Genomic DNA, 12500 nt, shown 5'->3' with positions numbered 1-12500 from the left:
TGAACAATACATAATTAAGTAACATATTGGTCATTATTTTCCTTTCAATAATGGCACAAAACAAAATAATACATGAGAGGTTTACTATTTTTTTTATGAAGAACGTCATATTAAAAAAAAAAAAAACATTATAAAAGTTTAAATAATGTTTGATTTAGTAAAAATATAATTATTTCAATTTCTATAAACTTTAGAGGACTATTTGATGTTTCAAAAAATGTTCCAACTACGGTCTTTTGGGACTATTCACAATATTGAGAGTGTTTTAATTCTTTAAAATGGCTCTCCTGAAAAATTGCTATTTTTGAGTTATGACGACGTTGTCGCAAACGAGCGATATGTTTGGCAGGCAGTATCTCTGCATATGCTTATTAGGGTGTTCCACGATTTCTCAGTGGAACGATGGGCTACGTTCCAGAGTGTAATATGTAATCATCTATAGACGAAGATCAAGCATCCACTATAGTGGGGAAAGGGTAGAACAAAATGGTTTTATGACGTTTTTGTGCATTCTTGGTCCACACAGCCTCAGGAGATAATACGCCTATTTTATGATTGTCAAATTAATTCCATTCATATTTATATAGTAATCCATGAATCTTGCAGGACTCTGTGACCTCTCTTTTCTTCTCTCCTCCACTCACCTCTTTAAAGCTTCATATCTTCTATGAATAATAATGTCTACAGCGTCTATAATAGGATTGTAGAAAGAGCTCCCCCGCGATGCACATGCAACATCTGGCAGTTTTCTCAGGGCGGCCGTTTTGACTGGTGCCACGTGCTATTGACTAGTGACTTGCCGCACAGGCTTCTGGGTAACTAAAGGCGTTTTCAGTAGCACTTTGCAAAAGGCGAACTGTCCAGAAGCGTTCGCTTTTACACGCGAACGCTGTCGTCTCTTGCCCGTTGTCTCTGTCTCGCTCTGCTCTCGGTTCTTGTGGCCCACATTCGCACTGTGTACTACCCTGTATTTCCCTGTTGTACTGTGTTACTACCAAAGTAAACGTAAGAAGCTGTACCAAGTGTTTCCTGTCAGTCCTGCCTTTCTGAATGAGTCAGTCTGCCTAAGTAAGTACCTCGCCTCCTCGCGCGTCACGGATCCTCGTCAACTTATCCCTGTGCCGCCCCGTCCTGAATGCTGTCCTGTTCTGGAGCTGAATGAGTTGCTGTTGTGGCACTGGAAGCTGAAGTAAGGACCTTTGGGTGCCCTGCCTTTCCCAGTGGCTGCGGGTGTGGGTGGCCCTGCTGTGCTGTGTGGGGCGGCGGTTCGTAACAATATATATATATATATATATATATATATATATATATATATATATATATATATATATATATATATATATATATATATATATATATATATATATATATATATATATATATATATATATATATATATATATATATATATATATTGGGACCAACCTGTTGGTCTTGTTTTACGACTGATTTCTCCAGTTGCTAGACACCAATATTTGGTCAGAAACTATCGACTTGCAATTTCAGTCGTAAACTGACACGTGTGAACCTGTCTTAACACAGGGAAGGCCAATGTTTTGGGCTTAAAAGCGGGTTCACAATTTGCGACTGAGTTTTCATGTACGTAGAGTTTCTGACTCACAATCGGTGCCTAGCGACGCAGAAAGCAAACACAAATCAAGACCAACATGTTGGCCTTGCTAATAGATTTGCAACTTTTATCTTCGTCGTGACGTCAAGGAAGTATAAGCTCTGAAAATCTGGTCTCCGTTTCCAGATATAGTGAATATGTCAGAGTTGGTGAGGGGAAAAGAACACATCTGGGACCCCAGAAATGAATGATAGTTAAAAAAAAAAAAAACTTACGCAAATCGTCGTTCGACGAAATAGCTGCCACTTTACAAGAACTGTTTCCTTCAATGCAGGGTACATGTTGTTGGTGGTGAGGAATGAAGACTTGTCAAGATTTAATTTCATCGCAATTGTGCATTGTCTTCTTAAGATTAACAATTCTTATGAGAAACAGGCTAATTCAGAGTGTGGTAGACATTCCTTTCTTTCCTTCTACTTAGCCAGGGACGTATCCACAGGCATTTTCTGTTCTGTTGACTCTTCCAGTACGCCAAAAGAAGAGCAACAACCGCTTCAGCACTGTCACTAGAGGAAGATATTTTGGCGGGTAGCTGTTTACACTCACTTCCTACAAAGGCGCCAACTAGTCGATACTTTCCAGGCTATATATCTGACACTTTCCGACTAAAAGTGATGAGTCGGAAACTCTACGTACGTAAAATTTCAGCCGCATATTGGCACATGTGACCCGCCTTTTAAGCTGCGATCGTAAGCTCCGCCCACCGCCGCCTCATGAGCTCCGCCCACGAGCTTCACTTTTTTAGTACTGTGGGATAGGCATAGTCGCGTGCCGCTCTCTATATCTAACCTCTTTGGGCTGTACACATTTGCTTCCGGCTGAGACAGTCACGATCAGCGATGTTACTGTGGAGTCGCCATTACATCAAGATCAGGATCGAAAGGAGTGGCTGCTCCCGAAACGAGACATGTTATGGTTGGTTCCGTTGGGACGGTTACGCTTAATTTCTACGCCTTTCTTCGTCTTTTGAGACATCATCATCTGCAGTGATCGTATCTCTTTAATCTGTGACAGCAGGTGACAGAGAGGATACTGATATCTGGAGTGAGGAACTGGAGAGAAATCCGGCGAAGAAGAGGAAGAATTAAGGCCTGAAACAGTTTGATACAAAGGTGAGAGTTAGCATCTGTTACGCTCTTCCGAGCAGTCACCAGGAATGCTCTGCTCCTCTGTGTTTCCTGTTCTCATGGATGTAATCTGCAGCAGGCACTAGTGTCGACCTGCGGGACTCTGGCTTAAGTAAACTTACTTTTCTGTATTTTGTCTGGGTTTGCTCCTGTCAGCCAGTGTACAATTAAGGTATTTACTGGAGAGCTGTCATTACCGACACGCAGAAGAAATGCACGATCTTAAAGTAGACAATAGAGGTTAAGTTTAATTAGAATGCATCTGGTTTTATATGCGTAGAACACGAAAATCTTCGGGTATTATCTGAGACTTACCTTAGACTGACGCCTTGCTAGATATTTACCAATCTCTACATTTAGAACAGGAATTCCTTAGATCTAGGGATTTTTCTCAAGGTCTAAGGAGTTTTTTTCTTTATTTCTGATGGTCACCATTGTTCATCTCGTGTTCTAGGCATGAAAATAGGTGAATACTTGGTATAGATTGTTGAACCTATATGTCCAGATCTTGTGATATATGTTGTAGTTGTTGGTTAGTGCTTTGCACAAGTGACAATGCAGCTTCATGATTAAATTTTACCTCTTGATGTGTCTAATATTTGTCCAGTTCTTTCAAATGCAAATACTTCTTGGCACATCTACAATGACTGATGGAAGGTTATTCCATGTATATATTGATTACTTTTTCTGTAAAGAAGAATTGCCTCAGCTTTGTATGACATCTCTTCTTTATTAATTTATACTTTTGTCCTCTTGTAGCTGGAATTGCTTCCTCATTAAACTGCAGCACTGCAGCTATCCCTGTTTCATACTTTTCAGTTGTTAGTTTATATGGTTTTATCATATTGAAGTGGTTTAACCCACTACAGGGGTGGTAGCTTAGCTGTGTGAGTGGTCACAGGTGTATCAGAGGCTCAGCGTGGGTGTAAACAGATGGAGCACATTACAACACCTGGGACCAGGAGTGCTACACAAACACTTAGTGATGCTTTACATTTATTTGTTCATCCCTTTTTTCACTTAACAACACTGGGGTTGATATGCCATGGCACCCCACAACTCACGCACACACCACAATAAACCACTAACCTAACTGACCCTACTGGGTGACACTCAACCTGGTGAACCTACCCCAACACAACAATTCAAGGAGGGTCAAATTGACCTCAACAATGAGTGAAACCCCTACCCTAACACCTAACTCAGACCACATGTTTGGCACTATGGATTTCCTCCTCACACTTCTTCCAATGTGGTGAGAACAAATCATATGTTAGTCTATTTCTGTCATTTCATCAGGGTTTTACAGTCACATTTTTACATTAACACTTCTTAAGGATGCACAGATATTTCTAAAGTATGACACAGGTAACTTGATTTACGCAATAGATGCGTTCCAAGAGGCATCGCATATATCATAATTCGTGTAAAACAAACTTATAATTCTCAAAAGAAACAATAGTTAATATGGGGGGGATGCGGGATGTGGTCCCCAAAAAATTCATACAAAGTACTCTATTTGTTTGGCTAAATTAACATGTTTTTATTATTTACCATTCTAAATACTAGAAGTGTATTTAAAGTAAAGAGAAAAGCAAGAAATAATAAGAGAAAGCAAAAAATAAGAGAGAAAAAAAAAAAAAGAATACGTAAACACAACACTCACTGCATCACTGCCTTCACCACTCACACCATAGTCAGTCACCATCTTCCTCTGAGCTTTTCCACTTTATCAAAAATCCACTTATCAAAAATAACCCCACAGTATAAAAGTAAACATTAGTAAAAAAATAAACGTAGGACGCCAATGTCTTCACCCCTAACAAGCATTCGCCGTTGTTGTCCATGTCTGAGTCAAGCACGTCATTATCCACCTGCACTTCCTCTGCATCCACCACTTCCATGGGATCCTCCACATCCTCTTCTGGTACTACATCTTCCACTGGTATTTTCTTGAGAAACTGCAGCATGGTGGTCTGGCAATTTTTCTTGGAAAATTCTTTTTGCATCACTGTGTAGCAGAAGAGTGCGTCCATGGCTTTTCGTGTCATTGTGCTGCTCCGCTCCACATTGGGGTCCATTTCCTCTAGCATGGCAAGACCTCTTATTTTTCCAAGTGCTTCATTGAGCCTCTTGGCTGTCATGGCCAGTCCTTGAAGGTAGAATGAAGAGATTGCATCTGTACTCGTTGCTGGCAGGCTGCAAATGGGAAGAGGAAGGAACAGCGGAGCTCCCACCTATTGGCCAGCTGTGGAACTCTCTGGCGTGCAGTTTGAAATTGCGTCTGGTGCTCAGTTTGAAAATGCAGTCGGGCCAAATCATGTATAAGCAAACCGATCATGCAAATTTAATTAATTATAATATTTTTTTGGTCGTGTGTTAAAAAAAAACGTGTAAATCAAGTTTTTTTTTTTTTTTTTTTAACGTACGGAAGAGGGTCAGCCAGGGGCAAAAAAAGAAAGTTAGAAAAAGACCCACTTGAGCGCTGGCTCTCCAAAGACTTCAAAAAGTGTACATCCCTAGTCCTGCCGTGTCTTGGGAAAAGCAACATTCTCCTGTGTTCTATCGGTAGTTTTTCATTTAGAGACTTGCGATGGCACCAAAGAGGCTTATTAATGGTGAAAATAAGGAATCTGGTAAGAATTCAAGTGTTAGTGGATTCGCAGGAAACACACCAGAAGAAAAATTACAAAGACTTTTTCATGGATGGTGGCTGGTCCTCCTACAACCTCCCTTCTCCTTCCCATCCTTCTCCCCTCCTTTACTAAGTTATCCATCACCAGCCTTTACTTATGGTATGTACAAATCAAAATTGTAAAAAAAAAAAAAAAAATAAAAATAAATAAATAAAAAACAAAATAAAAAATATTGAAATTTTTGTAAACTTCATGTTTACTAAGATTAGAGTGAATTACCTGATTTATAAGTATCAATAGTCAAACTTTTTAATACTCGAACAGCCATTTGGAATTAATTAAGTTTGAGTCTCCACTGTATTTTTAAATGAAAAACTAGACAGAATGCACGAGAATGTTATTCTGAAGACAGCAGCACCACAACTAGCAGAACGGGGAGGGAGAGGCCAGGGAGCCTTTGTTTACAACCATGTGTGGGGATGTTCAATTATCAGGTATTTTTTTTGTAGTATTAAATAGAACTTTTGCGTTCAAGTATTGAATAGTTTGACTATTAAGACGTCCGAGTATTGAGTCTCCACTGTATATATATATATATATATATATATATATATATATATATATATATATATATATATATATATATATATATATACACACATACATACAATGGAGAGTCAATACTCGAACGTCTTAATAGTCAAACTTTTCAATACTTGAATGCAAAATTTCTATTTAATACTTGAAAAAATACCTGATAGTCAAACGTTGTAAACAAAGGCTCCCTGGCGTCCCCCCTTCCCCCTTCCCCCTCCGCCAGTTGTGACTTGTGCTGCTGCGGTCATCAGAATAACATTTTCCTGTATTCTATCCAGTTTTTTATTTATAAACTTACATTAACACCAGAAGCTTATTTGTGGTAAAAAAATCAGGTAATCAAACAACTGCAAATTTGGTCATATGCAAAGCTCTGTCATCTCCCTTCTAACAGCTGCCACTGTACCGTGTTGATGCCATGTTACTGGTAATACTGGTATTACAGTAATACTGGTATACCGGATGGTGGTGCGCATCACCAATCCTACCGCAGTCTTGATATAAACAACAATCTTCTGCATTCTGTTGGTAGTTTTTCATTTAGAAACTTACGATGACACCAGAGAGGCTTAGTAGTGATGAAAATAAGGAATCTGGTGAGAGTGCAAGTGTTAGTGAGCCACAGCACTCCATTAGTGGATTTAAAGGAATCACACCAGGAGAAAAAGCTGCAAAAGATGTTTTCATGGATGGTGGCTCATCCTCTGGTGACCTCCCTCCTCTTCCCAACCCTTCTCCTCTCCTCTTCTGTCCAAGTTATCCATCACCAGCCTTCACTTATGGTATGTGCAAAAGAAAATTGTAAAAAAAACACATTTAAATTTTCATAAACTTGAGGTTTTGCTAAGATTGGAAATAATGACCTGATTTATAGCTATCAGTAGTCAAACTTTTTAATACTTGAGCAGCCATTTGGAACGAATTAAGTTTGAGTATTGAGTCTCCACTATATACAGTAATCGCCCGCATATCCGGATTATAGCAGCCAAGGCCTTGGCGGATACGCGAAATTTCCTCTCCCAACCCCTTATAAATTGAGAAAAAACACATACATAAACCCAAATGGGTAAGAAAACGATGAATAAAAGCACATTAAATGTATAATCTGGAACAAAAAATGGTACATAAGAAGTACAAGGGGTGGTGGGATGTACACACAACAGTGAAGGTGGCATCACACTACCACTTTTCCATCAACTTTCTTAAGACTGTCAACATTTGTCGCCGCTTGTCGTCGCACACAAGCTTGCTACCGCTTTTGTCATGTTTGTCAACTGTAAACAAACATGGTGGCCCCTTCAACCCCAGCAAGTTGTTATTTTTTTGTTGCTATTTTTGGCCTTTATTGCTCTCTATGAGAAACTCTTCAAACAGCTTTGTCCACTCATAAACCACAGAGTAGCTCATATAGGCCAGTTGCTACTTGGAGTGTCTCAGTCCCAGAAAAATGTAAACAAACAATTGAACCACTTTTCACTCCAAATTATATATATATATATATATATATATATATATATATATATATATATATATATATATATATATATATATTATATATACATATATACATATATACTGTAAGGTCTCGGTTTACATCAGAGTTACGTTCCTGAAACATGACGTAAGTCAATTTTGTACGTAACTTGAGTTTCCGTACATTTCAAAGCATATTATGGAGTTTTCAACCAATCATTGTTTATAGTCATTCAGGTAAGTTAAAGGTTATATTGTTATATTATTTACAAGTATGTAGGAATATGAAACACAAGCTTGTTTTTGTTGTTGATTAGGGCCACGAACGCGAAGGACTGCAGGTTGCAGAGAGGGGTGGACGCCTGAGGCCGCCAGAAGGGTGGGCAGGTCGAATGTTGTGACGCCCAGGGTGGACAGCTGGGAGCGAGTGCAGTGCGGTGGGAGTAGAAGCGTGGGCAGCGGGGCAGGAAATGCAATAGGAAAGGGCAATAGGGATCAGCAGACAGGCGCAGACGGTGCAAGTCAGCTGCGAGTGTCGTGTGGCCCAGGCGAAGGCTCCGGAGTTGTTATTGTTGTGATGGGTGTGCGAGCCCTCAAGGTCGTCAACCTCCCCGTTGTCATGGTAACGGGCTTCCCATTTTCTTCTTCCTCCCTCACACACAGCTGCTGCCTCCTTCTCATGTCTTTTAATTATGTCCTCTTTTTTCTTGTAGCGTAATGGTTTTCCTTTTCTTAGCATCACTGCTGTCACTAAGAAGTTTTCTCTTTGGTGCCATTGAGCAAGATACTAAGAACTTGAGTCAGTAAACGCAGAAGTAGGATAACACTCTTGCCAGGGGCGACGGTGTGGTGGAACTGAGGCAGGGTGTTATTGTATTCAAGCGTGAGGCGGGCGGTGTGGCGGGCAACCACCAACAATAACAATAAATCCCGCACTTTACAATTTATAAATTTTCAATTTTTTAATCTTAAATTGCCTTATAGTGGACTGACGTAACTACGAGTTTGACGTAACTCGAGACCGGCGTAACCGGGACTTTACTGTATGTATATATATATATATATATATATATATATATATATATATATATATATATATATATATATATATATATATATATATATATATATATATATATATATATATATATATATATATATATATATATATATATATATATATATATATATATATATATATATACACACACACACACACACACACACACACACACAGTAATACTCCGCTTAACGAACATTCGTTTAACGAATTTCTAGTTTAACGTACTATATAAAGTTAGACCAAAACTCCCCATAACTTACAACCATATCCATTTTAGCGAATTTTCTGGGTTTGAATTTGCCGGGTGAGGGACTGAACGCGGTAGCTTCGCTGTGATTGGCTGGCTCCCCGCCTCCGTCTCTAGCGCTCCTGGAGCTGGATCCAAGATTCTTTAACAATGTCAGAGCAACCTCTTGCAGCGAAATGGCATCCATGGACGCTTGGAGGGACGGTGACAAGGTTGCTTTCAGGTTGCTCTGAGGTTGCTGGGAACACCACCTCTGGAGGTGGTGTTACTGTCTTATATATGCATTTATGTTCACAAAACAACATTTCTATTAGCTTTTTACAAACCTTGCCCCAAGAAAGGATTGTTTTGTAATGCATAAAGTGAAATCTTACATGGAATACCAAAAAATAAAGCAGAGATGAGATGAGCCACAGAGCGGAGACACGCCACTTGGCCGCTTCTTCTTCTTCTTCTTGTGACCCTTTTGCTTGCGTGTTACTTTCATCGTGATGTTTATGTTTTCACTTCTCTCTTGCCTGCTATAATGGATATCATATCTTAGTATTCATATACGCTCATGCCACGAGGATAACCTCGACACCGTGACACTGAGTGATAGTGAATTACTAATGAAATACTGCGGTATTTCATTAGTAATTCACTGTCACTCACTGCCATGGAGTCCAGGTTATCTCATGGCATGATTGTATATGAATACTAAGATATGATATCCATTATAGTAGGCAATAGAGGAGTGAAAACAAATATCATGGGGAAAGACAACACGCAGGGTAAAAGGGTCACAAGAAGAAGAAGCGGCCAAGTGGCCGCTTGTCTCCCACTTGGTCTGTGGCTCATCTCATCTCTGCTTTATTTTTTGGTATTCCATGTAAGATTTCACTTTATGCATTACAAAACAATCCTTTCTTGGGGGCAAGGTTTGTAAAAAGCTAATAGAAATGTTGTTTTGTGAACATAAATGCGAGAATGTGAGAGAATTTGTATGTAGCTCCTCTAACTTCCAATGACTCATATGACATCATAAAAGTAGTGGTACACCGGTGGCCCAATATGCTGCCAAACGTATATATAATTTTTTTCTTTTAATCCATGTGGTATGTTGGGGAGCAGCCCAGAACGCATCCCCCCCATTTCCATTATTTCCTATGGGAAAATTACGTCCGCTTAACGAATTTTCGCTCTATGAACAGCTTTGACACCCCTTATCCTGTTCGTTAAGCGGAGTATTACTGTATATATATATATATATATATATATATATATATATATATATATATATATATATATACACACACACAAATATATTTACATCTACTTATCAAGATTCTATTAATTTGAGATTATAGCATCATTCCAATTAACAAGAAAATTAATTTTATTATAAAAGTGTTGAATAGAAGCCATAAATCTTAATTTGACAAAAAATTGATGCTAGAGGAAAATAGTGTGATTCGTCTGACTCAAGATGATGGAAAGTGTTGACGGAACAGTTAAAAACGATGAAAATCGTCAAAGATGACGGAAAAAGTGCTAGTGTGACACCGCCTTAACAATAGAAGAATCAGATTTAAGAGAAATGAGCGAGTTATACAAGACATTAGGTAATTTAAAAAGAGAACGTTGAGCATTTGGTAGTTCACGAAAACTAGAATGAGCCAGTGAGGCGACTTGTTCGACTATATTCTTCCACTTAGTTAACACGTGAGGTAAACTTTTTAAGGCACCGATTATCTTTTCGAAACAATAAAAATATTTAACAAAATTTACTTTAAATTTTGGAAGACCAAAGGAAAGGCTGAGGCACAAAACTTCACGTTCAGAAGAGGTGAGCATTCTGCTAGAGAGGTTAATGACAACTTCATCCTTGAAAACTGAGTAGTTAACCGGAATGCCTTGCTTATCAAGTTTCTTAGAGTGTACAGCCCTAGTGGCATTTAGTTTCTTGTCATTATATAGTTTAAGACGAGCAAACAGGCAATTAAAATTAAGAAAAGAAAGATTATCTTTAAGTTGATTATATGCAATATCATGTCAGCCAGTTGCCTAGCCTTTGCACAAATTATGCCCTCTGACAAAGAATCACCAGCCATCTGCCTTTGGCTTATCCAATCAACAAGTTTTCTTTTCTTCCACTGCCGCAGGTTGCTTAAATTGCCTTTTCACACTAATAGCCACATCAGCTCTTTTAATGAGGTCTGTCTTCTTCAGTATTGTGGCTACTGTAGAGTTAGCCATACAGTACTCAGCTGCAAGATCGGTTATTCTTCCTTTTTTCTTGTATTTATCAATAATCTTTTTCCTTTTGCTGGTTGTCACTATATTCTTCCTTGTAGGCTTATTCTCACCACTAACATGCCTCTTTGGTGCCATTGTAAGCTTCTAAATGCAAATAAAAAAAAATCCAGAGAGAAAGCGCAGGACAATGTTATTCTTACAACAGCGAAGGATCAACTGGCTGCGGTGGACCGGTGGGGCACGTGAGCTGGCGGAAAAGATGAAAGCGCAGGACAATGTTATTCTTACGACAGCGAAGGATCAACTGGCTGCGGTGGACCGGTGGGGCGCGTGGGGCGGCGGGAAGGATGAGGCCTTTGTTTTATAACCACGTGGACGGACGTTCGACTAATAGGTATTTTTTTTAGTATTAAGTCGAACTTTTGCGTTCGACTGTTGAAAAGTTTGATTATTTAGACGTTTGAGTATTGAGTCTCCACTGTATGTATGTATGTATGTATGTGTGTATATATATATATATATATATATATATATATATATATATATATATATATATATATATATATATATTTATATATATGTAGATATATAGAAATATACCGTATTTTATGGCTTACAAGACGCACTTTTTTCCTAAAAAAAATACCCTGAAAAATACTAGTGCGTCTTCCAAGATGAATATTGTATTGTAAGGTAGCATCCAACCTCAAGTGAGCTTGGACACTTGACAGATAGTGACCTGGATTTGTATGTTGAGTCATTACATTATGATGTTAGCTTAAGTACCATTTAATTTAGCCTTTTATATTATGTAAACTCAGTACTTAGGTGTTACAAGTATTTACAATACCATAATCCTTCCTGCAGCCTACTCAGCGTGTGGAGAAAACGTGCCGCTCCCTCGTCTCATTGCAACACACACATACATGCACACGAACGCACACACATCATGCCAGGTGCCTTTATACCTTTATTGATAGAGCATCCAAGTGGCTTACTCATTCAAGCAAGACTCAAAACTCCACTTGTGAATTGTTTTCACGTTGATAAAGGCTATGAAGCACGACTGCAAAATAAAATAAATACAAATTGCAGCACTGACGTGTTCGGTTTCAGCGATCGGACAAGTGATTCCATAATGTAAACAACAGGTCCAAAACATGCCGTCGCCCGCCACTAAAACAAGAGATGGACTGTTTCACTGTGTATATGTATTTACCTATGGTGTTTTATTTTACATAGTTTTAAATTTGTGGTGAGTGCTCCAGCAAATTTGTAATGAGTGGTGAAACAATAGTGTCTTGCAGGCTCCTTGCTTCTGATGTTTTTGTGTTCAGTGGTCGGATATATGGTGAATGTGTTCTTGTATGAAAATGACTTTTTTTTTCTTAGAAATTTCTTTCAAATATTAGGGTGCGTCTTCCAAGATGCAGCGTCTTACAAGCCGTAAAATACGGTATATATATATATATATATATATATATATATA

At 38.7% G+C, this 12500-nt stretch overlaps 2 protein-coding genes across 3 annotated transcripts in view; one reads left to right on the top strand and one right to left on the bottom strand.

Annotated features, from left to right (window-relative positions):
• Positions 1–12500, bottom strand: part of LOC123507386 (deubiquitinase OTUD6B-like) — a 54776-nt gene that overhangs the window by 16055 nt on the left and 26221 nt on the right. The window lies entirely within an intron of this gene.
• LOC123507378 (zinc finger protein 771-like) overlaps positions 2370–12500 on the top strand; it is a 15953-nt gene continuing 5822 nt past the window's right edge. The window contains exon 1 of one of the 2 annotated variants that reach the window (XM_045260186.1): positions 2370–2742. The gene's annotated coding sequence lies outside the window, so the exon portion shown is untranslated. The other variant, XM_045260192.1, reaches the window with a different exon arrangement.

The sequence above is a fragment of the Portunus trituberculatus genome, chromosome 3 (genome assembly GCF_017591435.1).
Source record: "Portunus trituberculatus isolate SZX2019 chromosome 3, ASM1759143v1, whole genome shotgun sequence".
In the NCBI taxonomy this organism is placed as follows: Eukaryota; Metazoa; Arthropoda; class Malacostraca; order Decapoda; family Portunidae; genus Portunus; species Portunus trituberculatus.
The sequence above is the reverse complement of the archived record's forward strand: the minus strand, read 5'-3'. Positions and strand labels throughout refer to the sequence as shown.